General features: G+C 31.9%; 1 protein-coding gene and 1 long non-coding RNA gene across 3 annotated transcripts in view; both read right to left on the minus strand.

The window, feature by feature from the left end:
• LOC149426471 (estradiol 17-beta-dehydrogenase 11-like) overlaps positions 1 to 22524 on the minus strand; it is a 126926-nt gene that overhangs the window by 50655 nt on the left and 53747 nt on the right. The window lies entirely within an intron of this gene.
• On the minus strand, positions 20157 to 21568 carry LOC149426473 (uncharacterized). The gene is made up of 3 exons (XR_016302092.1): positions 20879 to 21568; positions 20700 to 20778; positions 20157 to 20617 (listed from the first exon to the last, which is right to left on the minus strand). It is a non-coding gene; the product is annotated as an uncharacterized LOC149426473 (long non-coding RNA).

The following is a 22524-nucleotide window of genomic DNA, read 5'->3' on the forward strand; positions in this document are numbered from 1 at the left end:
TCAATATTGTGACGAAGTTTAGGTAGGATCATTACAATATATTGACGGACTTTATTTAGTTAAAATTATTTTAACATTGTGACGAAATTCAGGTAACAAATGGGATAGAGATTTTCCTATATGACTAAATGTCTTTTATTGGTATTCATGTGTTAACGTGAATTATTATCATGGCCGGAAGTATAATATCGATTGGATCGTTAGACTTTTATGGTGTTAAACCAGGTGGCGTTTCCTCTTTCTTTCTGTGCCATCGTTTGGATAACCTTGAAATAAACGTCGTCAGAACAAATTTATTGGCCCAGGGCAGTTAATGAAGTTAGCGAGGTAATAAATAGTAATAAGACTAATAAGTCAATCGGGTATTTACGGCGGGCGTATTGAATATTGGAGGAAAAACAGAATAGTTTTAAGGTTAAGTTGAAGGTTTGTATTTCCCAGATACGAAGGTTTTTTTTGTAACAAAGAATGAAATAGGAAATATTACATAGTTACACGCAAGTTGATCAGTCCAATTTACAAACACATCCCACATTATTACAACATTTTCAAGGTATTTCAACACACTGGGCGTCCATAGCATCGATGTTAGACGTTCGAAGATTTTTTTCTCAAAATGTATTAATAGTTTTGTTTGTGCAAGACAACCTAACCTTGATCAAAGCAATTAAAGACTAGGACGTGATGGATTTAAAGGCTACGAAACAAACTCGTCTTATAAATTACTTATTTAAAATATTACACATTGTCGTGTTTGGGTTAGTTGGAATTCTCCTTCAGGTGAAAAGGAAGTATATTTAATAATGAGTATTTTTTGTGTGTTTACATAAATATGAATATTAATTGACCAGGAAACATTTATAACAACGTACTCCAAAGAATTACTAAAGTTATTTTTTATGTTTATGATTTAAATTTCATAAAGCGTTGTTTACTTACAACTAAAAAAATAATTTATTAATAAATAGATAATCTTAGCTATAATACCGTATTTTGAAAAGTTTTTTTCCTTTACGCGTTCATACTTATTTATATAGTATTTATAAAATCGCAAAAGTTCTCAAAAATTGTGGCTCGTGTGAAAAATTCCACACAAACAATAATTATTAAGAGGAAACTACAAGCCAAAAATGTGTATATTCTTGGTATACCTTATATTGTAGGTAATATGCATTAACATCGCTTGAAAAATGGAGTCTAGAAACGTTCGATTTCAGGCACAAAACTGGTTTTTATTTATTTTGTAAATGATTATATAAGAAGGCAAAAAAGTTAAACAAGTGAAACTGTCACAGATAATCTTAGCTATAATACCGTATTTATAAAAAGTTTTTTTCCTTTACGCGTTCATACATTTATATTGAAAAAATATAGTTTTTTTTAGTAGTTTACATTTAATTTTTTATTGAGTAATTTTTTTATTTATTTGTATTCTACTCAAGCGAAACGTTGGGAAAACCGTCAATTTATCTAAAGAATATTTACGTATTCATAATGTACACCAATTCCTTATAAATATTAATCAAAATAGTGATTTAGCATTAAGCTTCGCCTTAAGGATCATCTCTTAACAACTCAAAACTACCCAAACTAAAAAAAATAGGAGCATTTATAAACTCCAGTGTGACGGATGCAATGTTGTATACAGAACAACGAGGACACATGCGATTGTTAAAACTAAAAATAAATTCTGTCACAATTTTAAAAACATCTCGTAGATAAAAATCAATTACTTAACGATAAGCCAAATCCGTTACATATACAAAATAAAAGCCGTTAATTCAATCTTTTAGAGAAGTTGGAAATTAATGAAAATTCTCATAATCCTAAATCTAGTTTAACAAATAAACAAAAATATATATTTCGCTCACTAGTTCGAGTTCAATTATAATGGAACACATAAATACAAGTTGGTAAAATAATTATGCATGGAAAAAGAAACCCCCTGAGTCATCTAAATTATTAATTTGGAAAAACATTACTTTAAAGATTTTAAGTCAAAATTAAACGATACTGTTGGAATAGTTCGGAAACTTTAAAGGTTAATCAATAACCTTTTACAATTTTTGAAATTTTACTCGGAAATCAATAAGGGCATAGGAAATAAAAATAAAAGCAATTTGTTTTTCACTATAAGTACCTATATATCGTCTGCAAGTGGCTTCACCACAGTTTTATAATGCCTTCAGAAGGCGAAACATATAACAAATCAGTACGTACGAATAATACATATCTGCACAATAAATCCTCATCAATTTACAAACATAATACAGAGACATGTCCGTTATACAGAGTGTCCGAGGGTAAATATATATAATATATAGGATATCCAAATAACCTACGTAATTTCCACACACCGGAAAAAAAAAAAAAAAATTTCCACACACCGGAAATGTTTTTCATATCGTGATTTTAGTACGATATCTTTCTTGACATGTCCTTAACATGTTTACATTTATATTTGTTTTTAAATTATGTATTTCTCAGACGGAGTAAAATATTTTTTCAGTATAAGCTCTGGCGAAGTAAATACAATACCATTCCGTTTCTAATAATAATTACAATTATTATTTACCATTGAAGAATACGATAAGTCATCATATTTTCTATTAATAGCTAAGACTGCCTGCTGTAGTGTTATTGACCATTGACGGTAATATCTACGCTTTTTTATGTAATTTGCAACCTTGACATGTTATTTACCTTTGATTCGCTACGAGATGTTAGTCCCAGCTTTTTGAAGGACGCTGGTTATGTGGTCATAGAGAGAAGTTCCATACACCATTATCAGTATAGTACACACAAAAGTGTCGCCAATCTTTCACCCATTTTGCTGCAACTCGCGTTTACGCACAGGCATTAAATTTGATTCTAATTACACACCAAACGCATAAGTTTCATTGGCTCCGCCCTTCGCTGCGTTGATAATCCGTGCAGTTTGGTCGTAGCTGGCGACAGCCGGAACGCTTCCTTCTGCCATACTATTTCCCCTTTGTTTCAATTAGCTATGGTTATGGCACATATTAAGGCCGTCTTCCCACGGGTCAGTACATTATCGACATTGGCCCAGTCCTGTTAGGAAGCGGGAAATTTTCGCACTTACCGCCTTTACGATTAATATCACTTTCTCATCATCGTCAAATTGACTCATGGGTACAATTTATAAAGTACTATTTCCATAGGTAATTTAACATATACAGTAATTTAACAAAATAAGTCGACTGTGAAAACTTTTGTGAAATTATTAATGTGCATAAATAATAAATTATTAAGAATATTATTTAACTAAAATAATTTCTATTGGTAAAAATGATAATTCGAAGTTTGTCATGTGATATCGACGTGACTCGATAAATATCTTGCGCCCACTGAAACCTGGTACCGCTAGCTGTATACGGGAAGTATACCGCATCGCTCCCGCTCGCTCCCCGACTCGTCGGCACTGTTTGCAGACCCCAATACAAATATATGATCAGCGGGCTATCGGTAAACGGCACTCGGTTTTTGTCGATTCTTTACCGACCCGTGGGACGACTGCATACTAAATAAACTAACCTGCTTCAAACGCAGTCATATTGCACCAGCACTTGTTGCTAAATGTTACCAGAGTCGCAGATTGAGAAATTGGAAGACAGCGGAACTTATGTACTTGCAAGTATTACTGCTATATTCTTATTATATTACTGCACCCCGCGTGCCGATGATAGTCCGAGTACAAGGCACCAGGTACCAGGTACCAGGCACTCGCCTCTCCACCAGGCACCGAGTGTCTGTACCTGTAGGCGATCGACTTCAATAGAGAATGTGCGAAGTAACGGTTACTTGTAATTTTCTCATTACGGCCACCAATCAGCCCTGATAGGTGTCCGAGTAAACCGACGCTAGCCTTTCAAATTATGTCCTTGGAAAGCAGTGGGAATGAAAGTCTTCAGTAGTAATTGCGGTAATGTGGTACAATGCAGTTAAAAAGGAAGATAAACTTGAACCAATGTAACAACGAATACCGTCTTCCTTTCGCAGACTTTCATATCAATGGTGAAGGTTGAAGAGGACCGTTAAAAACTTGACACAACAAAAGCACCTTGGGGCAATGTTGGCCAAAGCACCAAGTGAGTTTTAAAATTTTAAAACTCACAAATAAACAGATAATTATTGGGCAGGTACTATTCCACTCGATCTGTAGAAAATCTGGTGGTTTGAAGCAATAACTCTTAAACGAATACTAATTTAACTCTCGTGAAATAAATAACACATGAGAACGCATTGTTCCCTCTATATCAATTTTGTCAGAAGAAAACAAAAATGAATAAAGTGAAAACGAATCTACTGCCGGGTGAAACCGGGTTGTAAAGCTAGATGTTAATAGTTTATACAAAGAAACAAATTCCTATTACGCCGTTCCGTTTATTGTTGACATAAAATTTGAACAAAGTGTCGATAATTCGTATAATAAATGCAGCAATAAAAAATTCAGTCAACGTTTTGGTTACGCAATTGCGCCTTGCGCCCAAACAAATAACCAGATATCCTTCGCTTTTGTTCAAATTATTATCTACTGTTAGCATGTGAATTCAAAAGTTTTAAAACCAAAGACAATAAGCGTGGCTAACGGGCATCACATTCGTAAAGATTTTACTTAATTTTTAATTTACGAGTAAAGCAGTTCAATGAAATAACTTAAACATTTTCAGAATTTTGTGCATTGAGTTGAATCGAGAGTAGAGTCATACTATTTATTTCTGATTTTTTCCCAGTAATAACTCTCGAATGTTAGCAGCGAAAACAATGGAATCGATCGTGTAAGTATTTTGTAATGGCATTGCTTATCAAATAATATGTTTTCCATAACTTTCTTGTTTTTTGTGGTTTTGTTCTTGCATTGCTTTCTAGGGAAGAGATTATATTATATTGTCTCTTTCACGCACCGGACGCTCTCACGCCAAAATTAACATTTTATAAAAACATTATTTTAAAACCGTCATAAACTTACAAAAACGAAGAAATTAAAATTTATAAATTAAATTAAAGTAAATATGTGAAAGAGAGAGAAGCAAAAGGAAAGATATAGTCAAGAAGAAGGACAAAAAACACTTTATGCAAAGATGAAATAATTAATGTATATGTTAATTACAATAACATATTATCCAAGGTTAATATTTTCAGTTGTGAACTTAAATGAATATTTGTCTGATGGTTTGTAAATAATGTTATGTCTCTATTGTTTATATTTCTATTATGATTTGATTTATATCTCCAACCTCTCTCCATGGCTATAAATATATAGTTTTGTAATTTTTTTGTTTTATATAATCTTTTGTTTTGTATAAATTTTTTAATTCATATTCCTTTCTTACAAATTTAATTTACTTATTCCATATTATGCTGTCTCAGTAGAGGTAAAATCACAAGGAGGAAATCCATAATATGTTTTATTTTGGCTGTATAATATTTCTGTACAAAATGAAATAAATGTAAACTGTCGATTTCCCGAAAATTAATAAATAAATAATAACTGTAGTACGAATTGTAATTTATGTGAATTTTTAGTTTACCAAATAAATTACTATATTATCTTCCTTAGGTGAATTTTTTTGTGATTACACAATTTCGTACATTCTTACACAATATGTGTAAATTTCAAGGCTAAGTTGTATTTTGTTTACATTCACGGTGAAGCATCTGTAGGCGCGGGTGCACGCGAAGGCGGTGCAAATGCACTTGTGAATATGGGACAGTCGTAAGTAGGCGCAATGCACCTCTAGTCTCCAGCCTCCAGTTGAGGTGCAATTAACTGCATGGAATGCGCTGTAGTGAATGAATTGTGGTAAGTACCTACCTACCTACTATAATATTAAATCAAGTATTCAGAGCATGCATCTTTTGCAAACCTATTTTTCTTATTTTAAAATATTGATGCAGTAACTTGCTTTGCCTTATAAATTAATCTAAGTTTATACCCGGTTTTGCCCGAGATTCAACATTTTTTTGCAATTAAAAATATTAAAATGTGGTAAAAAATAAATTGGTGAAACAATCTTATTTTTTACAGTCAAAATGATATTTCCAAGCTTTACAGCCCGTTATGGAAAATTTATTTTCTGACTTGAAAATAGTTTTAGACCTAGGATATCCAAATACAAATTTAAAATGCCAGAGCTCACAATTTGACGTACGTTTTCGTAACGTATTTGGCTTGAACATAATACTATATTTGTTTCAAGAAATCTAATTTTGTAAAATTATTAGCAATTTTTTTATTTAAAAAGTCAATTTAATGCTTTAATAAAATGCTATTTAAACATTTTCAAATAAAATTACATACTTATGTATGTTGCGGTAAAAATAATATTTAAGAAATTACATGCTCTAAGATTTCGCATTTCATCAATAAATCGTTGGTAAAATATTTCTCGCTATTCTCCTGAATTAATACTTGATCTGTCTGCATTCTTCTCTAGTATTTCTTTTAAGCAGAGCTGCATACGTGCATACAGATGCAGGTACGAGTAACTAGGCTCAGTGCGATTACAACACGCCTGGGAAAAACAAGCACGTATGCGCAACGAAAATGATACGTCGTTTTACTATCTGTTATCACGATGAAGCTTAGACATTTCTATCGAGGGTGTCTTACATCGCTGGCCCACTTTTCATGGGCGGCAGTTTTACAATTATTATTTAGATATCGAATATATTGAAAACAAGTAATCAAAATACTTTCTAGGTCATCGCAAAGGAGATATTCTCGTGTGTAATACTTTACTAGGTCAACGTAAAGGAGATATTTTCGTATGTAATACTTGTCATACTAATTTGTTGCTAGTATGTACAACCTGTATTATGACCTTAAACTTAACCTAAAAAGTCGCAGTTCCAAAATGTTGAAACATGTTATTCGGTCAAATATGATCAGGTTAGAATAAATTTTAAATTTGATTACGGCATTGCTTATGCCTACCACAATGTTCGTATTGAAAGTGGTCACACGAAGAAAAATGAGTATCCTGATAAATAACGGGACTGTAATCCGCTTCCTGATAAAGTGTTGGTAAATTGTTGATAAATATTTTTCAAGATTCATTTTTTAAGATCAAGATATTAAAATGTGCAATTTTCTTCCGAGGCCCTCTGCCATCGGAGGTTGACTGTCATCAGTGTAATCTTAACCTCACAGACTGCAACCTAGAATGGCTTAGCTGACTGGAGGTTACTTAAGTATCGAAGCCATCTTTCATTTTTGGTCCGTGTTATTGGATAATCTTGTAGATCTTAATAATGTGACCAAGAGAATTTGTCCTTTTTTATATACAGCATGTAGAATTTCACAAGTTGAGAGTATTTTATAAGTTTTCCTACAACTGATTTAAGCAGGGCCGTATTTACGCGCCGGCTACAAGGGCTGTAGCTTTAAATCCGCGGGAAATCGGTATAAAATCATCGATAGTTAGGCCTTATTGATCTGATATTATTAAGTTATCGATTTCACTGGGAAGCCATACATAGAAAACATTAAAAATTATAACTCACCAGTCTGATTATTTCATACATATAATTTTATGTTAATATTACACATGAGTTCCTTCACCGCCCCTAGGCATCTCAATACGAACCCAGACTTATTTAATTCTGTGTAAATGTTACACATGAGCTTTTTCACCGCTCCTAGGCATCTCAGTAGGAACCCTGATTTATTTAATTTTAGGTTAATATTACACATTAGTTTCTTCACTGCTTCTAGGCATCTCAATACGAACCCTCACTTATTTAATTCTGTGTTAATGTTACACATGTATAGTATGTAGGCATCTCAATAGGAACCTTGACTTATTTAAGTTTAGGTTAATGTTATACATGAGTTTCTTCACCGCCCCTAGACATCTCAACACGAACCCTGACTTATTTAATTCTGTGTTAATGAAGCTTCTTCACCGCTTCTAAGCATCTCAATACGAATCCTGACTTACTTAATTTTGTGTTAATGTTATACATGAGCTTATTCCTAGGCATTGTAATACGAACCCTCACTTATTTAATCGGATCCCATGAATCGTTAAACCATTATCAATGATTACATTACTTTAAAAAATATTTTTATCATATTTAAAGAAGAGGAAAAAGAATTTTCATAAAATAATAAAATATATTTCTAATGTGTTTATTATGTAAAAAGGCAGTATAAATTTTTTTAATTTAATAAAATTAGACTTCCATAAATATTAATATTAAATGATATCTAGAACTCGTTTAGCAAGAATTTTGATTAGAATTTGTATTACTATATTTAATAGCAAAATTATTTTAAGACTTCGGTGAAATGTGTTGCTCTGAACATAATGATCTCATCTCGTGAGTATATTCTTTGCGGACATGATGCAGGTAAGTATGTAATAATTTTCAGAAATTATTGTTAATATTTTATGGTAATTTGGATGCCAAATATTTAGTTTGCTGAATTTGCTTAGTAATGTTTCTTAACTAATTCGTGACTTGAGATCCGAGAAGGTGACTATTTCCACTGAACGTCGTTAAATCAAGGGCTATTGACACATTGACTTTTACTGGACAGGTACAGTTGATCATACACACATGGTAAATTATTTGTACACACGTCTAAAATCGGAACAATATAAGCGCGATAAAAGCTAAAAAGTCGCTTTAAGTCCGCATATCCAAATTATATCGATTTATAAAAAGTTTCTCGTTAACTCTTTAAGTTTTTAAGTTCAAAAAAATATATGTTATTTTTGAAGAATATATTTATATATTTTTTATGCCAAAAAGTTAATTATTTGAAATTCCCTCGATAGAAAAAATCGCTAAGTAAGCTCCGAAAATTATTTGAAACACGTTTTGTTCTGCTATTTAATATGTTATAGGCATGAAAAATATCACAGTGTATCTTTAAATTCAACTAAAGAATTTGAAAATTTTTGGCCTATTTCAGAGTCGTGTTTTATTAAATATTTTAATCATTTTCTCTTAATTATTATCGTTTTTTTTAATATAAGCGTGCTCCCTCTAACATTCGTAATTACAGATCTCCCCCTTTGAACCATCTTTGAACCATCTTTGAACCATCTTTTGACGCTTACTACGGGGCCTTAAAAATTAATTCAATATCCCGAAGGCACATCGATTTGTGCATATATTCTAGAAATGTGCATTAAAAGTAAAGCTTTACTAAATTACTTTACAAATTGTAAATATTTCCCGAGTAAAAATAAATGCCGCTTACGGGAATTGAACCCGCATCTTCCGATGTCCGGTCAGGTGCTCTGGACCACTAAGCTACGTAAGCTTATTCCCAACCCGCCAAATAATTCAATATGTACAAGTACTTCAATCAGCAATTACTGCTTATTATATTTTTTAACATGTAAACAATCAAATTTATTTTTGTAGGAAAGGCTTTGTTAGTGCCGAATTAAGCTTTACTCATATTAAGCATGACTTTAGTCTCATTAAAAAGAGATAAATGTTTACAAAATATTGCATTTTGTGAAAGCATTTGGTTTGACCTTTTTACAGTTGTCTAATTATTTACTCTGCCACGATGACATTATTATACTGTTCTCGTGTAAGTATTGGTGTGCGAGTAGTTTCGCGATATGGAGTTCAAAGCTGCAATTCATTATATCATTCAAATTACGACCTTTTATTTCATACAAATTCAGCAACAAGCTATTTTTAAACTATTTGAATCTATCGACATCATCTAGCGAATATCGATGTATTTAAGTGAAATGCTGTGATTGAGATCTATTTAGTCTTTGTTGATCAAACATGAACAAAGATGTAGAATGTAAAAACTAAACAAGCATAGAAATATTTTTTTTTCCAGGATACTTATTTCAAATCACGTTTTAATTCAGCCATACCTTTAGGTATTTGAGAGACCTTGGGTATAATGCGGAGATTCGAGTTATGGCTCTGCATACGCATGTAATTAATTTTAATATTTCAATCATGCAAATTATAATGCTTGTATAATATTTGCTAAAAAAGCGGAAGTATTCACATAAAATCAACATAATATTATAACAGCCGTTTCAATTCATAACTGAATTAAGTAGATACCTATGTAACTATGTACATAATTAGATAATTCATGAATAAAATACTTAAACTTCGCCCCAAAATTTGAGTGTTTGACCACTCAAATTTTTACACAGTTATTTGAAATAATATTAAATTGTTGTCGTCTAAGCATGTAGTGAAGTAATTGACTAATACTCAATTTTTTCTCTAAAATTTTCAAGGACTAAAAAATATATGGGTACGTATTTAAAATATCCCAAAGGCTTCGCAAGGTGGACGATTTTTTAACATTTGGAAATTAATCAAAAAATACCCATAATGAGTTTGAGAACCACACCTAAGACATTAACCTTTCAGAACTTGACCTACATAAATATTCACTAGGTCGTTATTTATCTTGAGTAAATTTGGAGTCTTATTTTCCACCAATTAAAATTTGAACGTTACTTATAAGACAAATTAAACAATGTGTTGCTCTGAAATCAAAGAAACGACATTTAATGTTGATTTGTCGATCTTTATTTGATTAAAAAAATTAAATATATCAATCACTCAAATGTCAGCCACATAGCGAGAAAATAATAATGCTGTTTAATTTGTAATCAAGACAACACATCAATGACATTTAAAAAGCGTATAAAATAAAATAAAAATTCATAATTCAAACTCAAAGGAATCTTAGGCATTTCTAGGTAGGTACTTATTAGTACTTATTCCTTTACATACTTATACATTTTTATAAGAAAAATTCATATTAGTTCGATCAAGTTAAAAAATATAATAAAAGAAATTAAAATACTTAGGTATCTACTTACATCGATAAATAAACACATTTTTCGTGACATCTGCATCTTGATTTATTTACGATTCGGAACTAAGACCTTCTAATTGATTATTCTTTATCTAGTTCAAAATTGTACAATTATTTCATTTTATTTTACAAGATAACAAAAATTACATTGCATCAAATTATTACGTTTATAAAGTAGTTCTAAGTCTCAAAATTAAATAAAAATGTTAATTTTAAAAAAAATGTATCTCTTGTAATCTTGACAAAATGGGGAGATTTGATGAATTCAACTTATGAGTGCTTGAATATTACTTAGAATCGCTGTTCAATAAGATATAAGACATAAAATTAGAAATAATTGTTTATTTTACATAATAGACAGACTTTGAGACACACCTACATTTATATATATATATTTTTTTTTTATTTATTTAATATTTGTATGTTTTTTACAATAAATATACAATTATACAGTGTTATCAAGGTAAATAATAATAGCTTTTCCTCACTAAATTATATATATATATATATAAATAAAAATATTCGTTTGTTCTAAATCTTAAACCTCCGAAACTTCTTCACCGATTGCTCTATTATACGAATTTCACCTGTGACAAGTAAAACATGTTTGAAAAAAAACATTTAAATTTGTTGGACGTAAAAGTAACACGCGCTATTGTTTCTTTATCTGCACAGACAGAATGGGCCACAGCAACGCGTGGCGGGGCAGCGCCCTTGAGATGATTTTGCACAAAAACGGCGCTATATAAATCATCCAAATATTATTATTATAGCTAGTAAACAATAAAAGACCATTAACAAACTATAAAAATAATATTTGGCTAATTTATATAGCGCCGTTTTCGTGAGAAATCACCTCAAGGGCGCTGTACAAATATATTTCTTAAATAGTTAATACTAGAACTACTGACTTATCTCTAAGACTTATATCTAGTGACTTACGACTAAGGCCTATAACTACTATCGTAACGACATATATACGAGTATTTACATATTTAGCAACTTACAAATAAAATTAATATTAACAATCTAATCTTACTAACGCCAGAAGAAGAAGGAAGTTCCATTATATTAGGGTGTTTTTATTGTTAGCTGGATATATATGTTAAATGAATGAAATTAATTAATAAAATCAATCGTCAATCTTAAACGCATTTAGATGATTCATCTGCCAACAATTAAACCGATTGACTTGTTATGTTCCCGCTGATATTGTCCATTGTCCATTGGTAGGCAAGTCAATAGAAAAATTGAATGAACGGAATCGCTAGATAATGTAACAATTACAGTATAAAAAAATGAAAAAAAAAAAAATATTTGGATAGAATGACGGATTTATGGAAATGAGTGTCTGAAAAAGTGAGTTTTTAGTTTGGATCTAAATTCTGTTGGGCTGGTTATACATCTCAATTCCATAGGAAGTTTATTCCAAGCCTTAGGGCCGGATAGTATATTATAAGCAAATTGATAATTAATTATTATTGAAAGAATGTTGAATATTTATTAATTTCACGGGCACGTTTAATTCATTATTGATAATTTTACTGTTGACAACTTCATAAACATATGTATTTTTTATGGATATCGTAGACCTTGCTATGAATTATGAAGGGCTATTGGGTAACGTAGTATAAACACGGTGAGTACACCTACATACATAGATTGGGAAATTATTGATATTAAAAATTAATGAAATACATAAAGCAATTTGATATTAAAATTTTATGAAATATGTAAAGCAATTTGATGTAGTTTGGGATTGAGCATAATTTTTTTTTTGTAGTTGAGCAATATGTTTTTTTACTTCGGTGTTTAACTAACTAGGTCACTAGATATCGGCTCTAAGGTGAACAATAACATGCAACCGATATCATTTGGCTCTTACCTTGGTGTAGCTGAATTGCCTAAGAAAAATAACATTAAAAATACTTTTTTGTTTGTGCTCTGTCTGGTATGATTTGAGATTTTGATTTTTAGTAATCTGATTACACATCTGATTACATTACACATCTGCCCTGATGATGGACACTGCAATGCTCTCCGAAACGTTGGCTAAATAAGGAGGTAGTGGAACACGGCATAATACCCCAAAAACAAATCACTATAATGTGCTCTGACTGTCTGTAACACCGGTTCAATGAACCCTAGAACTTTTGTTTTAAATTGTATTTAAGCGGTAATTTTTTTTTTAATTGCGAAATTTGCCATTTTCAAAATTGGAACTGATTTGTCGGAAAATTAAACTATCCACGATTTTCCGCGGGGTCGGCGGCGCTAAATATATCTATTTTTAATAAAATTGTAAATGTGCGTTTGTTTAAAATCTTAAATCTCCGAAAGTTCTTCACTATATCAGATAGATGTCACCTGTGACAGGAAAAAAACATGTTTTTTTTAAACCAGCGCCATTGTTGAACTCAAAAGCAACAGGCGCTATTGTTTCTCTATCTGCACCGACAGACAGTCACAGCCACGTGTGTTGGCGTACAGCTAGTAAATAATAAACGGTGACTTGTCGTCGGGAACAAAATACTGGGAGCGCAGAAATCTCATAAGGTAATTTGTGTTAATTTCTGCAGTGGCCATAATGTCACAATTATACATTATAAATATACAAAAGAAAAATAAACATCAAAACGTGAACCTACTGACAAGAATAAAATACCAGGAGCACAGAAATGTGACATTGAGTTTCCATTCAAAACGGGAAACATTTACATTTTCCAATTTTTTTTTCAAATTTTTATCATCCCTTATTTTTTCTCGGATTAGTCATTCATTATAAAGTAGTAACAGTTTCCTTGAGCCAAAAAAATAATCCCAACATGACAATTAGAAGAAACTAAAATTATATGACCGTTTATGGGCTGAGTTGCAAATGCATTTGCTAGCTATATAATTCCACAAGCAACGAAGCCACATCTTCCGTGTATAACGATAGTAGGTCCTTTTAAATATTGTCAGATTATTCGTAATCCGGGAATGTTTGTTTTTATTTTTTAGTAGGTATAGGTTTGAATGCGCATTTGCAAATTGTAATTATTATTGGTAATTATGTATCTTAATTTACTTCTCCCTCTCAACCAAAGGTAATTAATTACATGTTTTGATTGACGTTATTGATAACTGGCAATATGGATTCACGATTTGTAATATTTTTATCTAGTAATGAGCTTATAAAATCTTTTCATGTGTTCATTTTTGATTGATTGATTGATCAATTTTCAAATCATGCTTGTTGCATACGAAGTATGTTACGTTATTTAAAATAGATATATATATATATATATATATATATATATATATATATATATATATATATAGGTCCCACAACATTTATTGCGTCCGTGCGTAAATCCGTCTTTGGGCGTCCAGCACTTCTAGTTCTTTTTTTTAGATTGTTTTTGTGAATATTGCACTATGTTTTACTCACGATAATCGATAATATCATATTTTTTTAATATTCATAATAATGCAGGTTTTGATGTTTATTACACTTTCATACATTTCTAGCGTCACGTACATACTCACGTCCGGGTGTATATTTTTTGTATATTGAAGGTTCCTTTTAATATAGGTTTCACGTCCGTTCACTCTAATTTATTTGTTACGTCTGCCGTATATTGCTGACTATTCTAATAAAGGTTTCACGTCCATACTGAATAATATATTCTTGCGTCCGAGTGTATATTATTTGTTTGTTACATGGCGTTTTGAAGGTCGATTTAATTTTTACGTCTTCCGTATATAAGGCCCTTAAGACTCTTGGATTTGTTTTGAGAGTTTCAAAAGGTAAATTTAGGCCGTTGTTATGCCCCTTATATTATTAAACCCCTTAGGATTACATGACTTATTCTGATATGGGAGATATATTTCACCTTAAAAATAATCAATATAAATATTGTTTATTTTAATTCTTTTATATATCGAGACAAATAGACATCTATAATTTTTGCAATCTTTTCTTTATTTTGAATATCTACTTATGTGAGACTTCTTATCATTTTTACCAATGTGTCTTATTTTATTATACGCTTTTGTTGTAACATTTTATTTTTTTTCATTCTATTTTGTTTTCTCTATTGTTTTAATTTTGAAGAATTTATAATAACTGCGATACTCAACTATTAAACTAGAATGTAAACGTCTATTAGGTGTAATAAATAAATTAACAAATAAATAAACAACACAAAATATTTCTTACTTTTCTAGTGAAGTTTTCACGTTCATAGTGAATTAATTAATTAATTACAGCATCTGTGGTTGAGAGATAAGACTCTCGACTCGCAATCCGAAGCCCGTAATCTGACTGTCAAGCCCGGCGTGCGCAAATAAATTTTTATTTGTTTGTGTTATTTCACAATTAATACATTAAACATAACATAAAGTGTGTTTGCAGCACGTTCCAGAGTGAAATATACTCTCAGTGTCGCCCTGGTGTGTGACCACCATTCCGAATGGAAACGTTATTTCCAAGCTTTCGCCGTGTTTGGTGACCAGATATAAATAGCCAGGTATTTTTCTACATTTCTCTTCCTCATCTTCTTCCCCTCCCCAATACCTTCACCCTAGTACTCAGATTGGGGATGCTACAGTCTCGCTGTTCCAGACGGGAGCGGTTGAGACTCTTGTGCGGTATATAAAAAATATATGTATATATATTTATGTTTTATTTTTTTGACATCCAGAAACACACCAGACCTGACAACAAACTGTCTATTGATAGTGAGAAGTTTGAATGAATATCTTGTTGCACCTTGTATACAAACGTACCTACTGGGCGCAGGCGTGCGACAATTTTTTTTACAACGATATCCTTAGTAAAAATGTATCATTTCATAACGCGCCAGTTCGCTCCATTGCAGAGGGCGGTTGGACATTTTTAGGTCGGGATATCAATTTACCGTCCACTGTAAACCATCTTACAAAAATGTCCACCCGCGCAAGGCGCTTTTTAGTTCTGAGTGCTAAGTGGCAACGTTGTAAATGAACTGAATGTTGCCAAATCTGGCGTTTTGCTTCACCAAGGACTCAAATAATACATAAAAATGTACAAATTCGCCAACGGCCATGGGGACGCAATACTATCGACGAAATGCGTGGACGCAGCACGGCCGTCGTTATGTATACAAAATAATATCTACTCGTGATTGGTCACGAGGATACAATACCATCGACGCAGAACTTCTGTCGTTACGTATTCAATATAATAATATCTGTTTTTATATTTAACTTAATTAGTTCAACCTCAAATTGCAATATTTTAATTAATGAGTTAAACATATTAATACCATTAAGTTCAAAATAAAAATATTTTTTTTATTTTTATTTCTTAACATCTTTAGTGTGACAATATTTACAACATAATATTAAATAATATTTAAATCACTTTTCTGATAAGTAAGATGCCTGTGTTTAGGAGAGGACAGCAATATAATTTTACATATTTATATTGCAAATATTATTACAAAAAGTATTAATAGCCTTACAAGAAAATACAATAAAAGTAATAAAAACAGGTTAGTTATAAATAATACCAAGGAATGATAAGCAGAAACATAATATGTGGAGTTTATTAAGCAGAATTGATTTGAAAGTACCTACACGGCACACACGCTCATGTAATCTAGTAAAATAAAAATGCTTGTCTTAGAAGAATATGTTCAACATATGTATAATAACATTCTCTCTGATTCTATCTTCAATGTAACCAAAATAAATATAAAAACTATATTAAAAATGTATTAAACGTGTACCAAACTGCATAAAATGTTATTATATTATGTAATGACATATCGTCGGTGCATACATAATATGAACAATGTAAGCTTTAGTACATTCTGAGATAATCGATAAAAACTGTTTAAAAAAATAACGAAACGGAAAACGAAAGTTGTATTTATGAACAAAGTAGGAAATATACATTTTATTCAGTAAAATAAAATGTTATTTGCAAATATTAATTATTTTGTATCAGAAAATCACATTTTAATGCGATTTTGCTCACATGGTTCATATTCTGTGCACGGTTTTCGTCACATTGTTCATTTTCAATAGAAGCTGTCAAAATATTTCATTCAAGTCTTGTGTTTAAAGTAGAGATTTAAAATGGGAGACTATTATCACAAAATATATTATGTGAATGTAGTGGTGTGCAAAGGATATGACATTTTGTTTTATTATTTATATCAATTTTTGTATAATATTTTGGAAAAGTATAAATTATGTGAATGAAACTTTTTATTTTAAGAGTCCCAAGTTTTAACGACACACATCTTTGTCATCACAACACCCATATTTACACAGAAGAAAATCCATCTCTAAAATATCTTAAAGATAACTAACTAACTAACCATCACGCCGTTTCTCCGCAGGGGTAGGCAGAGAGGACGGACCGCCAAACAACTCGGTCTTGGCACACATTCCTTGTCTCGTTCACATTAATACAACGTCTCATACATGCTCTTCTATTATTCTGACTCTTGACATGGTCCGACTCAAGTATCTGATTCACTTGGTCGTGCCATGTCTTTCTTGGGCGTCCTCGCCTTCTTCTACCATTCACATTCTTAGAGCTCTGCTAATTAAAACTAGTAACCTCCTGACAAGTTCAGTGAGTGGACCATTGCTCTCATTTTTCACACTAGTTTTAGTAAGTTTATTCTTTAAGAATAAATTTAATAACTCGATAATATTAATAGCATAAAATCATACTTCAATGAAATACATAATAGTAAAATAAACACAATATTATATTTTTTAATGATGTTTTTATTGGAATATAATTACTAAAAAAGAGGAAACATAATTCACACTTAAATTATTTGTTTTTTCTCCCACAATTCTACACATAAGTTAGAGAATCATAAAATGGGTGATGATCCTTATCTATTACCAGTTTTAACTCTTGCAAATGCCTGAATTTAGAATCTGATAAAGCAAGGGGTTTGGTGTATAGAGGCAATGGGGGAACATAGCCAGTCTTGCGGCGTTGGAGCAATTCCAGCCAATCCTTCGACTGGTCTAATTTATAGAGGATATCCCCCGACGATAAGTATTTAAGAGCTCTCAAATCTGTGACAACGGGATCCCCTACTTTCTTTCCCGGTCTCAAAGATGTTAGGTTTGTATTCAATGATTCGTAATTTAAAAAAAAGTCGAAGTGGACATTTTTTATATTGTATGGCTGTTTGGGTCGAGCCATTTGCATGCGAGATAAATAATCACTTGGAGAATATATTGGTGGCTTGAAGTAATGCTCCAGCACCGAATGGACATTGTCGGCTTCCATCATAGTATGGCCCTTCTCCAGAAAAATTTGATCTATTGTGACTGACGACCTTTTAGAGTAATCACTCAATGCACTTGCCAGTATTCTGTTCCGATTTTGGTAATTGCAACCATCGGAAATAAGGATGACATTCTTATACTGTAGGGGTAAGCTCTCCAGGTAGTTGATTATACAACTTGTGAATTCATTCGCGGTCACACCTCCATCTGCTTCATGCCACGTGTAGAGAGTGACATCTGCATTGTTTAGGACGTATAATGTGAAGTTGTGGAGTTGAAGTTTCTGCTTGTAGTATACAGCAGACGCTAGTAATTTGGGACATAAAAGTACACTCTGCAAGTCCATAGTGACAACTAATGTAGTCTCACTGGCAGATTCTTTTGCTGCATTCTTAGCAATTTTCGCTTGATCCTTGCGTATAATATGCTGCTCATAAACTTCTCCTCCAATAGTACCGCATTTAAAACCCACACAAATATCACATTGATCTTTGCGTGGGTGGTGAATGGAAACCTTTTCAGCTTTTAAAACGTCACTGAATAAGTTTCTGTTGACTTTTGGCACATTATTTTCAGTGCACCAAATACTGAAGACTGAAAGCATGTGTTGCTTTGATAAAAAGAACGATTCCACATATCGTCTATTTGTTTGTGATCTGCAGTAGTGACTCGGAACAACTGGCAGAAGATTAAGCCATTTTTTAATACTATCCACTGCTTTAGTATGCTTGGCAACTTTTTTACTTACAGTGTTAGGGGATACGTTATCCTCGTCATTGACAACTTGATTATGATAGCTCCACCTCCTGAAAGTGCTTTTTGTAATGCTCAACGTATTCATAAACATTTTTTGACACACCTTATATTTATCCCCGTCCTTGGTAAACAGATATACATCACGTCCTTGTGTCTTTTTCGTGCAATCTGCGCTTTCACGACGACGCTGTCTTATAGCACGTACTGCTACAAAGCCCAGGAAATAAGCTCTCTTCTCCGACCAAGTTTTCAATTTCCAAAAACTGTTGAATGTGTGCAGGCGATCCTCTTCCGTTATTTTATGACAATAAAAAGAATTTTGAAGTGAAACTTCTTTACGCGCGTCATGCAATTTCGAGGACCGGAGTAAAACCGACTCATGACCGAAACGAAAATGCGGGTACCCCCACCACCGATTAAAGTTCATTTGATCTAGTCAAAGTTTTGAAGTAACATATAAATGCTTCTTAGCTCATCCCGACAACTGGCGTTGGTGGTGTAATGGTCAGCATAGTTGCCTTCCAAGCAGTTGATCCGAGTTCGATTCTCGGCCATCGCACATTATTTTTTTGTTTTTAACGCCTTTTTCATTCAATATCTTATTTTTTAGTAGGTCAGAACATTTTTTAAAAGAAAATAATATTGCAAAATAATAAAAACACTTATCTCACTGTGATAAAACATTACTCCGCTAGAGCGCGCTTTGCGTTATTGTGTTGGATTAAAATTATTATCTAATCCGTATATTATGATAATTGTATTACATTTATTTAATTAATTTATTTATTTTGATAATATGTAATAATTTACAGAAAAAAAAATTAAAACTATCTCCCTCTGATAAAATATCCGTTCGCTAGAGCGCACTACGCGATCTTGTGTGGGATTCTATTTCTGTACATTGTACATTATTTTTAAAAATATATTATATTTTGGGTGTGATGTAGGTAACATTATAAAACATAACAAGCTCTCATATTTTCAGAACCTACATAATATAATCAATTTATGCGGCTTTGCTTACAGTTGGTGCTCAGCGTGGTTGGCTTTCAATCAGTTAAGCGAGGTTCGATTCTCGGCTGTGGCATTTTTGAAGTGAAACCTTGTTGAGGTGGGGGAGCCGCTCACGAACGTTCTCTCTCTTCTCTTCTTTCCTCTCTCTCAGACACCAGCGAACTGCGCCACGCCAAGCATCAGCTGAAACTAGAAGTTTCACTTCTGTCTTGCGTAGGCTTGACACACCCACTTTTTTTAAGTGCAAATTTGGGTTGTTCGTGTTCACATCTTATTCCCATAGACTTTGCTGACTTCAATTGGCTTTGCTCATATTTCCCGCAATGCTTTTTATATCCGACATACTCTTTGCCCAAGACTCTACATCTCTTATTTTTTTTAATCTTCTGAACAAGTGAATCAGAATCTAATGGTAAAGAAACATTTGTATTATCATTTTCTGGGATCCACTCTCCAGTTAATTCACACAGACTTTTGTCTCCAGAGATAACATCGTTCCGTGTGGAGCCAATGTTATTCGACAGGTTTGGAATAAATTCTCCAGTCACAGGACATAACATCATGTTGTCATACATTTGATTGACTGGTTCAAGATCTTCAACATCCATTTGATTGACTGGTTCAAGATCTCCAACATCCATAACCTCTGATACAGAACTACGTATCGTACTTAAACGTACAATCTCCCTCGTGCGGTTTCGGTACATTCTGGAACAAAATCAAAATTAAATACATAATTCAACATCTTTCCTGCTACAGTACTAGTACAGTTATAAAAATATGAACTCACATAAAAATTTTTGAACTTGTCAGCAAACAACAGTGATTTCTCTACACGTTTCTCTTATTATAGTCAAAGATATATTTATCTGTAAAAGAAGATACACAGATTGAAATATACATTACATAGTACGCACAAATATGACAACAATATAGTAAAATATAGTTAAAAGACAGACAAATACTTACAGATGCCAGTCAGATGATAATGACATGTAATGCTTAGAATAATCATGTATTTCTCTTATTTTTGAGTTAAATTTTAGTATTAAACTTTCCCTGAAACATAAAAACAAAATAACTTTAATATTTTTCCACATTGTGTCAAAATTCGAAGTTTATCACAACACTGGACTCAAATTATTGACGCTTCAAAGGGCAGCCATTTTTCATAAATCCTCGGATGACATTTTGTTACTGTTTTTAGGAAAATACGTGAAATTTATAAAATAAAACATAATAACTTACCGCTACTTTATAAACCAAATGGCCACGAACCGTCAAACAATAATATTATGTCGGATTTATTTATTTATTCACTTCAAAAACAGCTAGAGCGTGTACAAGGTAGAAAATATGCGGGAACAACTTGACAACTGTCAGTGTAATCATAGATGTAGAATATGAACAATGTGACCATAGATGCGGAAAAAAGCGCACATTTAATATGAACCATGTAAAATAAGTTCACATGGTTCTTATTGAGATGCAAAATTTTGACTGCCTGCACATGATTCGTTTTCTATCTCCATAAATATTGGTTATTAGGACATGGTTCATATTGTAGAAGGTGGAGAAAAAAAAACTAAAAAAAACTGTATATTTAGTTCATTTTCGTCAAAAACGTTACATTGTTCATATTATGTATGCACCGACGATATATTATGTAGTATTACGTTATAATAATCTTCTGTTTTAATAATCTCCTGTTATAATAATCTCCAGTTAAAATAATCTCATGTTATAATAATCTCCCTCTTGAATAACGTTATATTTTTTACAAAATGAAACAATACTATGTTTTAAACTACTTTATATTTATTTTATACAATATTTGGGTTCAATCCAAACCGGTCGACGAAATATAAATTAAAATAAAGTGGTTTAAAACAAAGTATTTGTTTCATTTTGTATAATGTCAAGCCACTAAGTGTTTGCTTTCTTTGATAAATTTAATATTTTTTAGTTCTTGTAAGTATAGTTTTTAAATTTTTACATACATAATAGAATAGAATATTGCGGAAATCTGCAATTGGTTTCTCAGTTAGGTAAATTACACGTGTATAAATGAACCACATTGTAAACTGTTGATTTCCCTGAAATAAAATAAATAAATAAATAATTTAAAACAATAAGAAAATTTATTAGGTGGTATTAGAGAATTTTAAATTGTTTTTTTTTTGTAACTGTCATAATTTTCCTCAGATATATCCAGGAGTAATTTATTGAATAATTTTATACCGTTAAATAAATAATGATGTTTTGCTGTTGTAGTTCGAACAAGTGGTACGGTTAGTCCTCCAATATAAATAATTATTTAGCTTAAAATTAATTATGGAATATTATTTTTATCAAATAAATCTTTATGTAATTGAAGTTCTTAATGTACGAGTATTTTTGTCATAAATTTTTGTGAGAAGGGGAACCGGGAAACCTTGGAAAACATTTATTGTTGGATAGTTATATGGCTTTTTTAAATATGATTTTTATTAATATTTTTTGAATTGTCACAAGTGGACGTAGGTATGATTAATACGCACCCCCCCCCCCCGCAAACCACGATTTCATATTGTAGTAGTGTAGAATGTGCAAGTGCAAAATAAATACCTTTAAGT

Source organism: Hesperophylax consimilis, chromosome 1 (assembly GCF_061612785.1).
Source record: "Hesperophylax consimilis isolate HC1 chromosome 1, BYU_Hcon_1.0, whole genome shotgun sequence".
Lineage (NCBI taxonomy): Eukaryota > Metazoa > Arthropoda > Insecta > Trichoptera > Limnephilidae > Hesperophylax > Hesperophylax consimilis.